Source organism: Pseudorca crassidens, chromosome 4 (genome assembly GCF_039906515.1).
Source record: "Pseudorca crassidens isolate mPseCra1 chromosome 4, mPseCra1.hap1, whole genome shotgun sequence".
Lineage (NCBI taxonomy): Eukaryota > Metazoa > Chordata > Mammalia > Artiodactyla > Delphinidae > Pseudorca > Pseudorca crassidens.
Genome location: NC_090299.1, coordinates 9271228 through 9290420, shown reverse-complemented (window position 1 = coordinate 9290420; position 19193 = coordinate 9271228). Strand labels below are relative to the sequence as shown.

At 33.4% G+C, this 19193-nt stretch overlaps 1 long non-coding RNA gene across 1 annotated transcript in view; it reads left to right on the top strand.

Annotated features, from left to right (window-relative positions):
• Window positions 1-17216, top strand: part of LOC137223075 (uncharacterized) — a 32726-nt gene extending 15510 nt beyond the window's left edge. The window contains exon 3 of the long non-coding RNA XR_010942710.1: window positions 16888-17216. This is a non-coding gene — a long non-coding RNA (uncharacterized lncRNA). The remainder of the gene's footprint in view (window positions 1-16887) is intronic.
• Window positions 17217-19193: the final 1977 nt, after the last annotated feature.

Here is a 19193-nt window from a genome sequence, read left to right as displayed (position 1 = left end):
CAAACTGGGACTGTATCCATGAAACAATAACTCCCTATCCCCTCCCCAGCCCTTGGTAACCACTTTTCTACTTTCAGTTTCTATGTACCTCGTGTAAGTGGAATCTCATGATATTTGTCCTTTTCTGTCTGGCTTATTTTACTCAGCATAATGTTTCCAAAGTTTACCCATGTGGTAGCATGTATCAGAAAATAATTTCTTTCCAAGACAATAATACTCCATTCACACTGTTATCCACCGCTGCTATTTTTAAGAAACACTGAAAGTGGGCAAAGGGAAGGTCATTTGAAGAGTCAGATAGATACCGAGTGGGGAGCAGGTGTGAAGGGAGCTGGAAGAAAGAGAAATTCTGAAACAGAGGAAACAGTGTGGCACAGAGGCCTGAGGCCAGAAAGAGACTGGCCAGTTTTCAAGACTTGGAAGAGGACAGTATGGTTGGCCACGGAGAGAGAAAAGGAGTTGGGCTTTTCAGATGAGGTGCAGACCTAGGTAGCGGGCAGGTCAGACAAGGACATGTACACCACTGCAGTGTGTTCACATTTTATGCTGAATACAAAGGAAACACATTGAAGGTTTTTATTTTTTAAGTAAGGACATCCTATGGTTTCAGTTTTTTCATGAGAAAAACAGATATGAATAAGACAGGAATACATGAAGTGAGACACATTAAGAGGCTATCACCACAGTGATCCAAGTATTATTAATACCTTGTATGGGGAGGTGGAGTTTGTGATTTAGACATGGGGAACTTGTGCAGAATCTAATGTAATCAATCAGTGGAGGAGGTAAGGGAGAGAAAGTTCTCAGGAATCACTTTCAGGCTTCTATTTTTAAGAACAGGATGCACAGTGGCACCATTTATCAATGTGAAAGAATGCGGTTTTGGAATTTTCAAATTTGAACCATTTATTAGATATGAAAATTCTTATTATCATTAAAGAAAGTCTTTCATTGACTTCAGAGTTATTTAAAAAGGAAAAACTTTGTAAATTATTTTTTTCAGGTTCCTTTTGCCACTCAATTTACCAACCCTACAGAATATGCATATTATCTTTTTCTTTTTTGCTTCTTTTACTCTGGCAGTCATAGACAACTAGAAATATTAAAAGAGAAGCAAGCTAACAAAATGCACCTAAAACCTTCTTTTAACAATCATTTTATCCCATAGAGGTATTAAAATTTACTACTCACAATTATCTAGTTAATTTATCCTATGTAATTTGTCAAACCTGGTCACTCAAGCAAAATGTGTACTACCTTTGAAATATATTGCAAAATGGCCTGACTCTGGAGGGCTAATTTACTGCATAAATCTGAAATCTCACAATTCACTTCATTTTATAGATTTATTCTCAATTTTACTGTCCTTTACCTTAATATGTTCTTATCTCATGTTATATTTTAGTCATTCCTATTGTTTGGTTGGATTTCTTGAAATCCTTTTTTCCTTGCCCATCTGAATAGAAGTGTCCCAGCAAAGAAAGTCTATTCATCACCCACTGTTAGGACTTTAAAACTGTTGTCACTTGGTCACTTATAATATTAGCTTGCTTGGAATTTTATTGGTTTTATGCCACCTCACAAGCAGCTCCTTCCCTTTGATATTTTACAACATAATTATTTCATCTGGTGATTCTACTTCATGCATTTCAGCTCCCTAGAATTTCCAAATAAAATGTCTACTTAGGAGCTTGGAGACATTTTAAATAAGCCAAACATATGTTATAGTTCTACTGTGGTGATTCTTTTAGAAAAAGATTTACTTCATTTGGTAATTTATGTGCCTTGCTATCATTTCAGAATGGCAAATATTAGAAAAGGCTTAATTGACACTATACCAATATTGTAGCGAGGGGGAATTATGACTTTGACTTTAGGGTTGTGCTTTTTTTCATATTTTTATGGTTACATGAGTCTATCATGTATTTTATTATGTCTCCCTCCAACTATTCATTAGCCAAGATCAAAATGAAGTTTTCCATGGAAAAACACAGAAGAAAAGGAAAAAGGAAAAGGAAGAGGGGAAGGAAGAAGAAAAAGATAACAAAGAAAAGTTCAATTTTGAAGGGAACTTTACTGAAAGTTGTAGCCATATTAAATTTATTTTTTTCTGGTGATAAACATAATATACAATTCATAATAATATATGATTAGTTTAGAAAATTAGAAAACACAAAAAATTAACACAGCAGAAGGTAATATCACTGGTAATCCTACTAACAAGAAGTAAACATTGTTTCCATATTAATGTATACTCTCCATTATTTTATAAATAAAGAGATCCAACTGATTTTTGTAATCTTCCTTTTTTCCCAATGGGAACAAATTATAAATTAAAGAAGAAATACAAAATATTATAAGCTACTTCCAAGCACAGTTTCATCCAGCATAGAAAAAGTGTCTGATAAATTTGCATCATAAAGTGTCAGTCTTGATCACTGACAAATAACCTGTGACTCTTTGCGTTTACTTTACAAATGAGCTACAAAGACCCATTTTAGGCATTGAGGTGACAAGGAAGACCCAATGGAGAGAGAGATTAAGAGGAGGGTGAGGCATGTGGACCTTATATCTAGACTGAGTGGCTGAGTAGTGTTATTCCTCCTCTGAAAAATCTGTGAAAGGTTATTCAATAAGGATTTGGAAAGTTAGGCCCCACTTAAGGGACAAAAGAAAGACACCTCAATGGATAAAGAGGATTGTGGAAATATACACGATATAGTTTTAGAAACAACAAAATGCAAGCTACAGATTGGCTCTTCTCTGAGGCTTCTTTCAAATAGTCCAACACTGGTGACACAATATGCATAGGGACAGGAACATTGTACTTGGAGTCAGACAGTCATGGGTCCAAATTTTGACTTTATTTCCGACATCTTTATGAAATGGAGCCTGTCCTTGAACCTCTCCATCTTGGATCAATTTACTCATCATTAAAAGGAGATTAATATTAAGATCTCCTGTTTGGGGTGTTGTGATTATTGGATGAGATTTGTGCAAACAGTTTAACACAGTGAGTGACATATAGTAAATGACAAATGAATGCTACAAATAAATGGTAATCCTAGGGGTATTTTTACACCACTGTTTCTTTTTCCTACTTGAATTGCTATGATACAACCCTCAAAAACAGGTACCATAGATCCTATTCACATTGCTGATACTACATTAAAAATTTGCAGAAATGTTATTTAAGGGTACAAGCTTGAGACTAACAGATAAGTAAGTCCTGGAGAACTAGTGCACAGCATAGAGGTTATACTCAACAATACTCTATTATAAACTTCAAGTTGCTAAGAGACTAGCTCTTAATTGTTCTTACCACAAAAAAGAAATGGTAATTATATGACATGATAGAGGTTTTAGCTAAGGCTAAAGTAGCACTCATATTGCAATATATAAATGTACCACATCAACACATTTTACACCTTAAATTTAAACAATGACAATTATATCTCAATAAAATTTTTATGAATTTTTAAATTCGTATGTGATGTTACAAATGCATAGAGAATGTGCATTTTCCTCAAGTTACAAATCTTTACAAGTTACAAATCTTAAAATAATAAGCACCTACAAAACATAATCATACATTTGCATGCTTTATGATGTAAACTCGGTATTACAGTAGTTGAGCATACAATACCTTATATGTTTTATTATAACTCAATCAAAACAAACTCAATATAAAAAAAGTATTCTCTTTATTTTACTAAAACAAAATTCAGAAGAAAATGTAAGCTACAAAGAGACACCACTGACGTTTTAAAATTTAATTTTCCCTTAAAATTTTGGTTTTATCTGGACTTTATATAAGGACATATGGTGATAATTGCTTATAGTATATATTCACTCTTGATTTAATTTTGAAGAATAACCAAGAAATAATAATATGGTGACCTGGATTTTGGACTTCATAGACAGTGCTCCAAATCGTTTTATACCTAAAATTGCCTGAACATATTTCTATATTTAATACTTCAATACTTTTAAAGTGTTTTAAAAATGTTTGCCTATATAATTTCTTCAGTTAGAACAATAACACCCATGAGCTTTCTCAAAGTTACATAAAATAATTAGTGGTGAAGATAAGAGGGTTTTTGAGGGGGTGCTTTCCTATATTCTTGAATTAACAACAGTGAACAGGTTTTACTCCAAGGATTAGAAAGAGCAAAAAAATGGTAAAATGGCAAGACAAAGAAAAACTTGGTAATGTTTTAAGTAGAGCAATTTGATCTTTTCTAAAATTCTTAAAGACCAGAATAAAACTAAAGTGCTATAAATAAGTTAATTCTTTAAGAATCATCTTAAAATGTTTGGACTTAAACTGACACTATCTCTCAGAGTAACTTTGCTTTACGGCTTCAAAAATTCCTTATGGGAAGAATTTTTGAGATAGAATAGTATTTCCCTGGCGTTGGATAGACACTGTATTATATACAGAGGCATAGATGGTACATTTGGATTTCCTACTAAGGATATGTTATCTTAGGCTTTCTACTTATAAATCTCAAACCAAAGACCATCCTAGCTAATAGGAACTGTCTTATAATGAATAATATTTAAACTTTATAAGGATGATTTCATTGCATTTTTTACCAGTTATTTAATTTCCTTTCAATTTGTGATGCTATATTATCTTTTTCATTTTAAAAACAGCCCATTTTCCTAAAATATTATATATAATTTTAATAAGCCAAGTGCTCTTATGCAATAATTTTACTAATTTCTGATATTATACATTAATATAGTTAAGGAAATACGTTGAAATACGAAAAACAAACAGGCTATGATTATGCTCTAAATACATATTGGGCATATATCCATCAGTATGCCAGTCACTTTGCATAATCTTATTTTCAAAGATAAGCATTTTTCATGTTACCTTACATTAGAATATATATGCACACATGTTAATATATGTATTACTAATACAACAGTGGTAGTGATTAATAAAAATGGAATTAGTAATAATAATGGAATAACAGTGGAATAATAACACACCTGTAATAATAATGATCGTATTTATTGTCACAGTATAGTGTTTTTGCCCTCATAGTAGTCTTGCAAGACATGTATGCCTTTATTCATGAGGATGCTGTCACTCAAAGTAAAAAAACTTACTCATTCTCCTAACTCAAGGACTTTAAAGCTGTTCTGTCTGATTATGATGTATGTACTTTTTCCATTGCGTCAAGTCTTTGTAATCTATTCTCCAAAATAAATAGATTCCAGTTTAACTTCACTACTTCATAAAACATATATTCTATGTATATACATAATGTGATGTGTAATGTAGAATATATGTTTTCATTTATCACTATGAAAACAATTTTATTCTAAGTTTTTGTATGCCAATAACCCTTATGAGTAAAAAACCTTATTTAAACAGATACGATGTAGCGGCTGGCAAAATAATTGTGTAAATAATAGTTCTCACATCTTATAAAATGAACATTTCCAGCTCAAGATATGATACTATTTAAATATATAATATTAAATATGTATTTAAAGTTTATTTATTTAATTTTTCAATTCAATATAAATTATGTTATATTTAATTCACTACTTCAAATATTTACTGAGTATATACTATGATCGAAGTATAGAAGGGAAAGCCAAATGAATAAAAATACATATTCTTCTCTAAAAGAGATTTTGATCTAGTGGTAAAGATATAAAGTAAGTGCACAAAAATAACCATAGCCTACATCTTATTACATATAAATAATGAGGGAGGAACAACACCCAAGCGGTATTAAAGCATGGAGTAAACAAGTGCAACTGGGAAAAACTAAGGAATTTCCAAGAAGGAAATCATATTCAAGGAGTATTTTACTGGTTGATTTATAGAGACTAAATTCTAAATCAAAGGCAAAAGATCAGGGAGGGACTAACTGGCTACTCAGGAAATAGCTTGTTTTTCATTTGTGCTGTAGCATATGGTATGTGGAAAAAACTAGAGGGAGATATGGTTTGAAAGCCATGATGTAGCCTGGAGTGTCAAAAACTTTGTATTTCATATGGCATAAAAAAATTAAGCGTTTCTTTTAGCCAAGGTGCAACACGAGCAGAGGTTGCATTAGAAAAATTTATCTAGCAGAAGTAACGAGGTTAAAGTCAAGTGAAGAAGAGCCTCTCACTAAGCATTATTCTCCTATGTGGTCCCTGGGAATAACCTCGACTACTTTACAGATTTTTAATAACTATTTAATTACCTCCTTATGTCAGGCGTAATAAATTTGAGTTTTCATGGTCTAATCCTTTGCCTCACTCTAAAAAGTAGATTATCCTTGAGAAAACCTGCTCGTAATATTTACTTGGCATTCAACTTACAGGCACTTCAATATGCACAAAATTAGATTCATTTCTCAGGATCCCAAATAAGATCCTCTGTATACTCATTCTCTTCTTGAATAGCACCTTTATGCACCCAGTTGCCAAGAAAAGAAATCAGGCCAGCATCTTGAACTATTGTTAATCCTGAGCCCAAATGGTCAATGTTTATGTCTGTTCTCTACTCTACTTCATTTCTCTCTCATCGTCGCCAGCCTCAATTTTTGTTATACCTTCTAAGTTGTCTATATCTACAATGACTTTCCACCAATTTTATTCCTTATGCTGCCTTCTGAATAGTCTTTCCAAAACAGTAACCTGATGATGCTACTTCTGTGTTTCAAATCCTTCAAGGAGCCCTCTTTCCCTGCAGGATAAAGAACATACTACTTTGGGGCTTCCCTGGTGGCGCAGTGGTTGAGAGTCCACCTGCCGATGCAGGGGACACGGGTTCGTGCCCCGGTCCGGGAAGATCCCACATGCCGCGGAGCGGCTGGGCCCGTGAGCCATGGCCGCTGAGCCTGCGCGTCCGGAGCGGGTGCTCCGCAATGGGAGAGGCCACAACAGTGAGAGGCCCGCGTACTGCAAAAAAAAAAAAAAAAAAAAAGAACACACTACTTAGCTTGGCATGCAAGACCCTGGGATTTTTCTGGCCTCTACCTTTCTTTTCTGCATCTTCTCCCATCACATCCTCTTGAGATGTGCCTTCTAACGATGATGAGCCACTTTTAAGTTCTTTGAAAAGGATCATCCAATTTATCATCACCAGGCATGATTTCTCCTTAGAAAGCCTGGCATCTAGCACAGTATGAGATATAAATGATGCTCAAAATAACACTTGTGTAAGCAAAAAGTGGCTTCTGTGGGTGGAGATTTTTGCCTAAAGAAATGAAAGACAAAACAGAGATTATAGAGAAATTATACTAATATTCTGAATATCTAATGCATTTTATTTTCAGTCCAGACAGTAAGTTCCACTGGAGCCCAGGTGTCAACAGAAATCTTAACAAGGAAGTCTTTAGAAAAAATAATCATTTTTCCTATGTGAAAACTCATGAGAATTTGAGCGTTTCAGTATTTTTTGTTATACTAAAACTTCAGAATTAGGATTTCAGTGCAAATGAGAGTGTCCAGAGAGAGATGAAAGAAGGTGGAGCTTTTTGGTTAGTATAAATATATTAATCTAAGCATGTCCCTATTAGAATTTGGGGGTAGTATAGACATTATTAACTGATTTAAGTTAATAAATTAAGTATTCATATCTCATGGTGGTATCACCCATTCCACACACAGACCCACACTGAGAACACCTAAAACAATAATAAAAAGCCTTACTTTTCTTCATAATGGAAGTCAAATCATTATTAAATATGGTTAAAAACTAAAACAGCACAATCTGAAACTACTTTTCAGTTCTTTTCAATTTTTATTCTTACATTAGAAATAAAAGTAGAAACTATAATCAAATAATTTTATCTCAAAATATATAAAATATACACATTTATGAGGTTAAGACATGTTTTATGTCAGAAATAAGATGATTCATCTCAAATGTGTACTTTGTTGAAGACAGAAACAAAAAATCTCTGAAATTTCTTTCTTTAGTCTTTCTTTAGTCTCATCCATTCTGAATCTGTTCAACAAATTACAATGATCAGAGTTATATCAGAAGTACTAATACACTAGCCATAAGGAGTTAACTACTGAACACAGGTAAAACTTTCTTTGATGAAGATAAGCTGACTTAGAAAATGTAACTGACTGACCATTAAATTGTGTTAAAGCAAATAGTAGACAAAAGGTACTTTTTTTTTTTTTTTTTTTAAATCTTGAGAATATGCCTTCAAAGGCATCGGCACAGCTCCTTCACCTGCTCCCAACACATCCACAAGCCGAAGGACCTTGAAATGCTGAAAAGGCCAACTAATCCTGTCTTTTCCTACATGGAGACCAAATTGTGAGTTTCCCCTTTATTGTCTACACATGTTCTCGTCTCAGAACTGTCCCAAAATACTGCTAACATGGAGTATGTGGGCTGCACTGACTTTCCCCTTCAAAACCCATGCAGAGCAAAACCTGCTGCCTCTCCTTGGACTAAAAGGTAAATATTTTTAAAAATTAAAATAAATCAATGTTATTTTGTTATTATTTTTGTGATTTTAATAACCAATTTAAAAGTTTTTGTACTATTATCAATGATACACTAATATTTTCAAACACGAATGTCTATTATATTAGAAGAAACTTCATTTAAAATTCTTTATCCATTCATCTCTTTATATATATATATTTTACAAATAAGATATATACGTAATATATCTCTGTGTTATATATGTAACACATTTTTGAAAGTAAATTTACAAGTGAATTCCTTTTTCAATTGTGTGAAATTGAATAATTATAATTTCTGATATACTAAATTTGATGGTTTAAAATAAGCAAACATTTCTACAACTTGTTTCCACCACACTTTTAAGATTCTAACATCAAAAAAAAAGTTTGTATTTCTTGAGTAGCAGTATTTCTTGAGCTGATTGAGTTTGTACTAAAAGGTTTTTAAAAGTCAATATCAGAGATGCCTCAGTAACAAGTGATAGCATCATTTTCATGGGATCAGATCTTTGAATATTGAAATCAAAGACAAGCATCATTTTAGCAAATGAATATAAAATAACAGGAAGTCAGAGGAAAATGAAAGTATCAATTCAATGAAGGACTGTATGCATAGACTTGATCACATTAATTCTGAAGTACACTTTTAACAGAGAAAGGAATGAAGAGGAAAGTCTTAGTTAAGCACTCTGTTGTGGCTAGTCAGCAATGCAAAATAAGCATCCACTCAAGTTGTAGATAGCAGATGATTCCAGAAATTATGAAAACAAACTTGCAAGAATATTTTGAAAAGAAATTCGGATTATTAAACAATATTATAGGAGATTCTGAAAACATCAAAGATTGTAAAGGACTTCAAAGAAAATAGAAAATGTATACATGAGGAGGAAATTATTATATAGATTTATATCCATTTTAGCGCTGTGATTTCAGGGTTGCCTAAACTTCTTGGGCTTCAGCTTTTTTACTGACAAAATAGAAGTGCAATTTGTTATGTGAGTTATTACAAATACATAGCATTTTCTATCTGCACAGAATTCTAAAATGATTGAAACTATAAGCACAGTACTAAATTTATTTGGCCATGAAAAAGTTCAAACTTCTTTTGCCATTTACATGGGAAGAAATAAAATTCACTGTATAAAATATGTACTGAATAGTCTGATACATATTATCCATGTATGGATGACATCTTAGGACAACGTACACAGGGATAATAAGTGATTCCATGTACTAAAATACCAGACAGTGCAAAGATAATAAAATCAATTATATTATTAAGAGCTTCAGAAGATAATAATTGAACAAGCAACTGTAGAGTTGAGAGCACTTTAATAAAATAATGAATACAATATATGGATAGCATTTAGGCAAACAACCAAGGGCATGTTACAGTACTACTGGGCTAGAAAGAGATGTTTTGAGACCTGTAACTATCTCTGGGCCCAAAGAGGCAAGATGAGGAAGCAATCACTGGAAACCAGAGATGACAGCTGTATACAAGTGGGATGTTTAAGATACACTATGGCCTTAGATACAGCCAACCTATGTTAACCTGGCAATGATGGAACAGAAGAAATGTACACCTTGACCTCACTCTTCTCCCACTCTTATATCCTTCTGATGACTCCCACTGGCCAAATCCCCTCGAAAGTCTGCAGCGATGCTGTTTATATAGTACATCTGCCTTGGGCCCAAACCAGGTAGAGAAGGCTAGAAGATGGATCTGGAGGACTAATCACTTCATGAATACATTAATTATTCATCAAGTATTTTTTTCCTAACAAGTAGTTTTAATATTAACAGGTACAGCAGAGGAAAGGATGGAGACTTGAATTAATACTTCTGAATTTGAATTCAAATTTCATTGTTTCCTAGCTAATTGATATTAGGCAAGTCAAGTTCCTTCTATATATCAGTTTCCTCTATGAACTGGGGAAAATAATGCTTGGTAATATGTGAGGGATAAGTAAATTATCAAATTACCATCTACATAAAATTGGGCAAATAGCGAACATTCAAATATGTTTTCTTTTATCTTTCTTTTCCCCCATAAATCAGATTTCATTTAGGGTGCTCAAGTCCATGGCACATCTATTTTTTTTTTTAATTTGGAAAAGAACTAAATTTTAAGAACATCACATCCTAATTAGTTTCACGTTCTTTGAAGGCAAGTAAGACTATGACTCATTTGAAAATTCAACTATGTTCAATATACTGAGGAAAAAATCAGAATTAATTTAATGACACAGAATTTTTATGAAATCATCTGCTAAAATGGCACTGCAGAATTTATGATGTTTTATACCTCTATCCAAATAATTCTACACAGAAGAAGAAAGCAAGATGATACAATCTAACCATGCTGTTTACTGTCATCTTGGAATACGTGTTCAAGAACTCAACAGAGTGCAGCGTTGGTAGTACAGTGGTAATAAACATAGCTGCCTTCCAAGAACTAAACAGAAAAGCAGGAATCAGTATTGTTGTTGCAATAGGTGGTGTATCATTTCTTTGACAATTACTGAATTTATTCAAATAGTGATCAAGAACTGGGAAGAATATGTAAGAACCAGCAAGAATAATGTGGGATAATGATGAAGTTTTCACCTGAAAAATAAATATGCAGCATATGTTATCTGAAAGTATTCAGAGCAATAAACAGTAGATTTTTAAAAATGTAAACATCAATCTAATTAGGAAATAAATAAAGATAATACTTTTGATGTTGAACTTTAACTTGTATAAAGGATATCATTGACTACTTAATTATCAAACTGAAAAAGAAAATCTAACTTTTGATTTCAACTAAGACAACAGTCATAATGCATTAAATTTATCTGACCATTTATCAATAAGCAGTATATAGTGAAAATAATTACACAATGTCAACAACATATGAGCATATATTAAGTACTTAATCTGTGCCAGGTATTATGCCAAGTAGTTCATACAAATTATCTCATGCAGTCCTCAAGACAATCTATGCATTATGTATATCTCCATTTCATAGATGGGGAAAGTAAGTGTTAGGGAGGTTATTTCCCAAGCATACCAGCTGGGGTCAGAATTTTTATTCATTCAGTATAACTCTTACATAATCTTATCTCTTACATTACAGTACATTTTCCATGCATTGTCAAAGTTTCACATGGTAGGCCTAAATCAAATGAAATTTCATATTCCATTACCCCCCAGGAATAACCACACTTAAAAATAAATGAATGGTAATTATTGTCCCAATTGGTATTTAGTTTGTTTAGCAAAGTATTATAGCATTCTTTCATACATACAATTTTTACTTATAAATCATTATGCCTTAAGAAGTAAGACAAAGTCTGTGAAAAGACAAATTATTACTACTTAACACAACTGAGCAGCAGGAAATAACTCAAGAAGTTAGTGACCTGAAAAGATGACCAGTAGAAGTATATAAGAGTTTTCCTTTTTAATTATTTGAAAACTATGTACAAACAGAAATGTTTGCTGGTCTTTATCTTTGACCTTTATTAAAGCTTGTTGAGGATAGCAATATATACTTCTTTGAAAGCTCCCAGAGTACCTATCTATGTAGAAATTATTTTTTAAAAAAGACAAAACATTATTGTTCCAAGTCACAATGTTATGACTCAGACAGAAACACTGAAATGGACCCTAGTGAGTCCCCAGCTATAAATGAAGTTCAAGACACAATATAGATTATTTTTATAAAAACATCTAATAGGTTATCAAATTCTATTGTTTTACATTAATAATGAATACTTTGAAACTTTATATCAAATGTCCATTTAAAACCAGGAATTTTCTGACTCTCAACTTGTTTAAGGCACAAAGAACTGGCAGGAAATAAGTCCTTGTACTTTTTTTTTTTTTCAAAAATATTAATTTAAATGTAATAAAAGGATTCAGTAGAGTTTCTTTCCCCAATTAAAACAATGTACTTAAAAACAACACTTTTCTCTTTTGCAGTCTTGTATAAGCAAGAATAATGTTTTGTACAAAATATTAGAAAATGTGTTCTGGTTAAATGGAGATTATAATGCCTGCCTATAATATATTGAAACCACTTTTAAAAACTATATTGCCAGATATATTTATTCTCATTTATATATAGTAAAATTATTATATTGAATAATTCATGCAGGACTTAACTAGTATTTTATTTTATAATTATGGTCTATTAACATTTTAATACTTAGTAGTAACCAAGCTTGAATTTTACTATTAATTAATGTCTTATTTTACACTGTATTTTTCTTAATTAAGTTTCTTAGACAGTATTTTGAATAAGTGCTTTATATATGAACTATTCAGATAAAAAAATCCACAGCATAAATATGCTTACAGTTTCTTTTTCTTTCTCTTGAAAATAATAAGCTCTATAATATACTTTAGATATGAAATGTATTAAATTGTATATTGGATAGGTATTTTTAATGCATTTATAATAATAATAATGTGAATGAGTTACTATAAAATAAATGTAAAGAAGAATAAATAGATTTTAGCAAAGTGTCTATGCACTTACCTATTTCTCGCTCACATCTATTAATTCTGCATTTTGAAGTAAGAAATGGAACATTTTCCGCTATAGTCCAAACCTCTGGTTGACATCAGCAAAAGGAGTTGCTCAGAGTCTGATGAGGACCGTTGAGGAAGCACAGACACTAACCGTTTATGTTTTCATGATTTTGTTCTTTTTAATATTTAGGTGAAAATGGCTCTAAAGTGATTTTATTTTGGTTAAGGAGTCTTTTGAAACTCTACTGAAAATGCTTTTTCTAACAAATATTTTGATGTTTTTAATGCAAAGTAGCCTGGAGGAGTTTAGGTGTTAAAAGTTGTCTCGATTCCCTTCTTTAAATGTAATGAGTATGTGCTCAAACACAGGCTAGCCTTTAGTCCTCAACAATTTAAGTTTTAGATTTAGACTGATGTAGGTTTCAGAAGTCTTCTAATCTAGACTTGACTATTCCTTTAATTAGAAGATAAACTCATTAAAAATTGCACTCATTTTAAAGAATAAATATCATGAGGCTAATAAACACAGTGTAATTAATAATCATTTAGTTTTCACTTAGCACATTTCCAAGTAGATTATGCTTTACAGTCTATGGGTAAAAGATGAATAAGGCATAATATCAATAGATTCAGGCTGATGGCAGGTGGACGTAGATACTGAGCAAGCAGGGGGAACAGTTAAGTAAGCATGGTCTAGTGAAGAATTATTGAAAGTGTAACCGAAGCATGCCCAGACATCGACATATGAATGACTCTGGGTGGTATTTCAGAGGTAGAAACAGAGAAACAACATAAGTGAATAGAAATTAGTGATGAATTTCCTAGATTGGTAATACGATATTAATTAGATCTACTTCTAGCCAAAATCAGAATAAAAGAGGAATGGAACATTTTTACGGGGGTAGGATAAGGGGCGATACACAGTAATAATTTTGTAGTTGATGAGGTTAAGTTGCTTGTGGGACATCTATGAGTTAGTTTTCAGAAGGATCTAGATACACAGGGGATCATATTGCTACATGGAATAATATCATTATTTAAAAAGCTATCATAGGAGTTAGTAATATTGTTTTTTAATATCAACAAATATTCATTCTCTATATGAATATGTTTTAGATCTAAACTTGATTGTGTGTAATTAATCTAATATCACCCTTCATGCAGGCCATCAATAGCTAATTATCAGGGTAAAGTACAAGTTTCTCAAGACAAATATTCATAAATTTGGTTGAAAATCCTATTGTCTTAAATTTTAAAAAATGGGCTAAAGAAAAATGAGATGAGGATGAATTATTTCTAATAATATGTAAAAGCAAACAATATTACATTAGCCTAAAGTGATGATCATGATGACAGTTAACATTTATATACTTCCTATGTACCAGAAACTGTTCAAAGCCATGTGCTGTTCCAAGTCCTTCACATAAATTAGCTCATACATTCCTCAGAGTATGTTTAAGAATTTTCATTTTACTCAGAAGACATGCAGGCTAAAGATGTTTTAAGTAATTTGAGCCAGATTCCCACCCAATTAATAGACTTAATCAAGCTATAAGAAATCTTATTTGATAGGATGCTTAAAAATGTAATTATTAGTTTTATTAGTTTTCTTTCCTACCTGCAAAATACGCAGTAACTCTAGGCTTTTGGCTAATATCTCTGAAACTTAATCTTTGTTTGAAGTAATGTACCAGTTAAATTTTTTCAATACCATGGTATATCTTATATGAGGCAACTTAGAATCAAAACAGAGTGGTTTTTTACTTAACTAAAGTAATACTAGAATATTAAAACCTGATAAAAACTGGCAATTCTATTTTCTCATGTTCTGAGATCATTCCTCAACATTTAACAGTGACTACATATCTTATTTTAAAAGGTTAGGAGGGTGGCACTAACGTAAAAATAAGAATAGTCCAACTTAAGTACCTTAAAAATCAAGTTTTATAAGTTATATGGCTATTAGAAAGTATATCCAGTTGTTTATGTCCCTTTAAAAACTTCAGAGGGATTTCCCTGGTGGTGCAGTGGTTAAGAATCCACCTGCCAATGCAGGGGACACGGGTTCGAGCCCTGGTCCAGGAAGATCCCACATGCCGTGGAGCAACTAAGCCTGTGCGCCACAACTACTGAGCCCATGTGTCACAACTATTGAAGCCCGTGTGCCTAGAGCCCGTGCTCAGCAACAGGAGAAGCCACCGTAATGAGAAGCCCGCGCGCCGCAACGAAGAGTAGCCCCCGCTCGCCGCAACTAGAGAAAGCCAGCGCGCAGCAACGAACACCCAATGCAGCCAAAAATAAATAAATTTGTAAAAAAAATAAAAATATATTTCTAAAAAAAAAAAAAATTTCAAAGACATTAGCAAAATAACTCTCACAAGAGTCACAATGATTTCAGTTAACAAGGGAGAGTTGACCTTTGTACAAATTATTCCTTATACAAATCATATTCTTCTAATACAGGACCAGGTCCCAGTGAAAACAAAGTCCGTATAGCAAACCCTCAGATATTGGAAATCAACAGAGTATTCTCCATCCTTCTCTTTTATGACACAGCCCATCAAGAATACAAAAATATTCATATAAAAAAACAAAGCACAAATTACTTGAAGCTATTAATATATCACTAAGTTTATGTTTTGTAAATGCATCTCACTTTTAAGAAATTAAGTCATGCTCTTTAAAGAAAAGTTTGGGGCTTACGCATCAACAATCAGGGAAGACTATAGTTTTCTGCAGTGCCAACACTAAAGTACACAGTCTCACAATTCAGTTGAAAACCAAAATAATTCATAGAAACAAAAAGTAAAATAGAAGCTACCAAGGGCTTGGGGAAAGGAGAATGGGAGTTACTGTTTCATGGATACAGAGTTTCTGTTTGAGATGATGAAAAACTTCTGAAAATGGATGATGTTGATGGTTGTACAATACTGTAAATGTACTTAATGCCACTGAATTTTATTTTAGGTAAAAATAGGTAAAATGGCAAATTTTATATTACGTATATTTTACTCCCCCAAATGCAAAAAGACAAACAAAAGCAAAAGGAGTATTATTAGACTTGTTTCCAAAGTGTCCCACAAATTGTTGAATGAAACACACACACACACACACACACACACACACAAGCACAAAAAGAGAGCTGTGAGTTTGATTTTATTTGGGGAGTTACTGAGGGCCATGGCCTAGGAGACAGCCTCTCACATAGCTCTGTGGAATTGCTCCTGGAACTGAGCAGAGCAGAACCCTATAGCCCCAAGTACAAAGTCCCCTCCATGTCTCCTGAAGAAAAGCTGAAGTCTCCCAGGCCTCCCTGAGTCACAAACTCAGTGTCTGATGCACATTCCTGAGTTGTTCTACAGATACCGTTATCTGCCACCAGAGGGAAAAAGCTAACTGCACGATGACCAGACTGCAGCCATGACATAAACTGCTCCATCTTGAGCAATACTGGGTCTGTGGCTGGCACAGTTCTAAGAGCTGGCCTTAAGAGAATGGAATTAACACTATTGCTCATGATAATCTATATCTCTGTGAGCATCAAAATAATTATAGCTTGCTCTGCCTGTATATGTAAATGGGCAACTACAACTGTCAGAAAAGAGATGCCACAGACCCGTGTCAACAGCTTCCACTCTAAGAATATGGTGCCCGATGTCAGCATGAAAAGTTACAGAAGACGGACCTTCACCCATGATCCCATAGAAATGGAATGACGTTCTGACAAGTGGGGATTTGTAAGCAGCTTTTAGCAGGAGAGAGCTCTTTGCAGGAAAGAGTTGTTGCAGAAGGCCCCTTTTGTCTTGTCACTAACCTTAAATGAGGCACCTCCATGCTCTACTCATCTCTGGCCCTAGCACACCTTTCAAATCTATTGATCACATAATACTTCACCTAACTTGTTGGTTCTTTCCATAGATCAAAGAAGTAGAAATGAAGAACTAGTAATTAACAGATGGCCAGATCTCTTCCCTAGCATCCCCTTCAGTAATCTCATGAGCAAACTGTATGAACAAAACAGCATCTAAGGGAAGATCACGAGTTGACAAGCCTGCGCCTGCGAGCGTACAGTGGGGGATGAAGAGGACTTTGACCCCTTATCCCAATGATTAACTGAGATTACTTCCCTGTTTCCCTTTAAAAGCTTTCACGGCTGAGCAGATTCTTTGGAGGTGGTTTTTGGGAGATACTGAATCCACCCCTTCCCAGATTGCTGGCATTGTGATTAAAGGCAACTTTCCTTTCTACCAACATTTGCGAGCATTGATTTTGTAAGCTGTGAGCAGTGGGAACCAATTCGATTAACACTTCAAAGAGGTGGGTGGTAGGGAAGTATATATATGATTTTTTTGAAGGGGGTCCATGCAATCAAGCACACATCTTGGTAGACAGTTGCTCTCGTCACAAGGAGCAGATGTCTCTGCTAATGATTGAAGTGTTTTTCTAGGTATGAGAAAATGCAAGAAGTTGGGTTCTACAATTTTCTCCTAAAATCATCTAACTATCTGAAGGCCTGTTCTGCCAGTTCTTCCCGGACCACAGAGTGCTCATTCCTGATCTCCACCTTGAATTCCTTTCAGGGTGTGTTAAAGGTCAGCAATTGCAGTGGCTAATGACCTAAGCCCTGTAGAGCCTGATGGCGAGTGACATTCTTTAGTTGCCAAAAACCGATAAAACTTACTGCCACTCACTTATTTTCCTGTTAACTTCAATTAATAGTCTGCCATCTGACTGATCTTGGCCCTCAAAAGTGTCGGGAATATCATTTAACTTAACTAATCATTCTCCCAATCACTGCTTATATCTTTGCCTGTTACCTTCGAAGCTGGGAGGCTTCGTTATTTTTTTGTGCACAAGAACTAAACTAGCATGCTTTAAAAGTACAAGTGAAACTTCAGAAGCATGCTTTAAAAGTAGCATGCTTTAAAAGTACAAGTGAAACTTCAGAAGGCTATGTGGCTCTGAAGTAATGGTAAAAGTCCTAGCAGGGGAGGTGAATTGTAAAAATGGGATGATTCAATTGTAAAAATGGGATCTTGGTAACTATAGGGTAGTTAAGCTGACTTAGCTGCTAAAACACCTCCTGGATCTGAACATCAGTCAGGAAATGCAAAGAAATATATTTTGATTTTGGTTAAAGAAAATGTGCTTAAAATGCAAGACCATGTTTGATGTTATTCTAATTCCCATTCTTACTATAGTCCCACATTTCCTTTTAAAAACATATTAAATTGGAACATTTTACTCTTTTTAATAAAAAACTTTTGTATAGGGACTTGTTTATAAGCACAATAAACCATTTCATGGTGTGAATTATGGGATAATACTTCACACCTTGTGCATTAAATGGAGCTAAGTACAGTCTTATATATAACAATGCAAAGGATATGAATTATTATATCATAATTCATATCCTGTTGTGTTGCGCTCCTTAAATATCAATTCTTTGTAGGAAAAAACAGCACTTTATTCTCATCCATCTTATTCTTAAATTTGAATTTGGATATATGGCTTTGGAGGACTGTACAAAAATGCAAGTCAAACCATACTTTAATGCTGTGGATTATGATATGCTTTTGTTTTACATTTGAAACTGTTGCTGGCTAATTTAAATCAAGAAATATGACAGTACTAACAAAAGAATTCAAGGAACATCTGAATAGGTATACAGGTTTGTTGTACCTTAGATTACTATCTTAACGTTAAGCACGTCTGTTTGCAACTTATTTTTACAAACTGAGACAAGGGTTATAAATTAATTATTTGAATGTCATCCAGATGGTAACATCTCTTTCACAGTTAGGGCTCCATCCTTGAAATACTACAAAAATTTCCTTTACTTGTTAACTCTGGAAGTAGAAGTATAAATATTTTGGTAATTCTACCAATGTTGCTAATGCTAAAGCTTTTCTTTAAAATTAAATTGAAAAGTGAAAATTAATTTTGATGTAGAATTCTTATTCATATGTATGCATGTTTGGCTTAGACAAAAATGTGTAATTTCAAAATTAAGGGCTGTTAGGTGTTTCTTGTTATTAGCTTCAGAATTCTACATAAAAAATCAGCACCAGAAATTGACCCAACCTGCTTTTTTGTTTGTTTGCTTGTTTAACAGACAAACTTAATCCCAGAGAGACTGAGCTAAACAAATTTGATAATAGAGGGTTTAAATAATTCAATTTTTCAGTCTTAGGTTTTGTGAGATTTGCTCCATGATTCTCAAA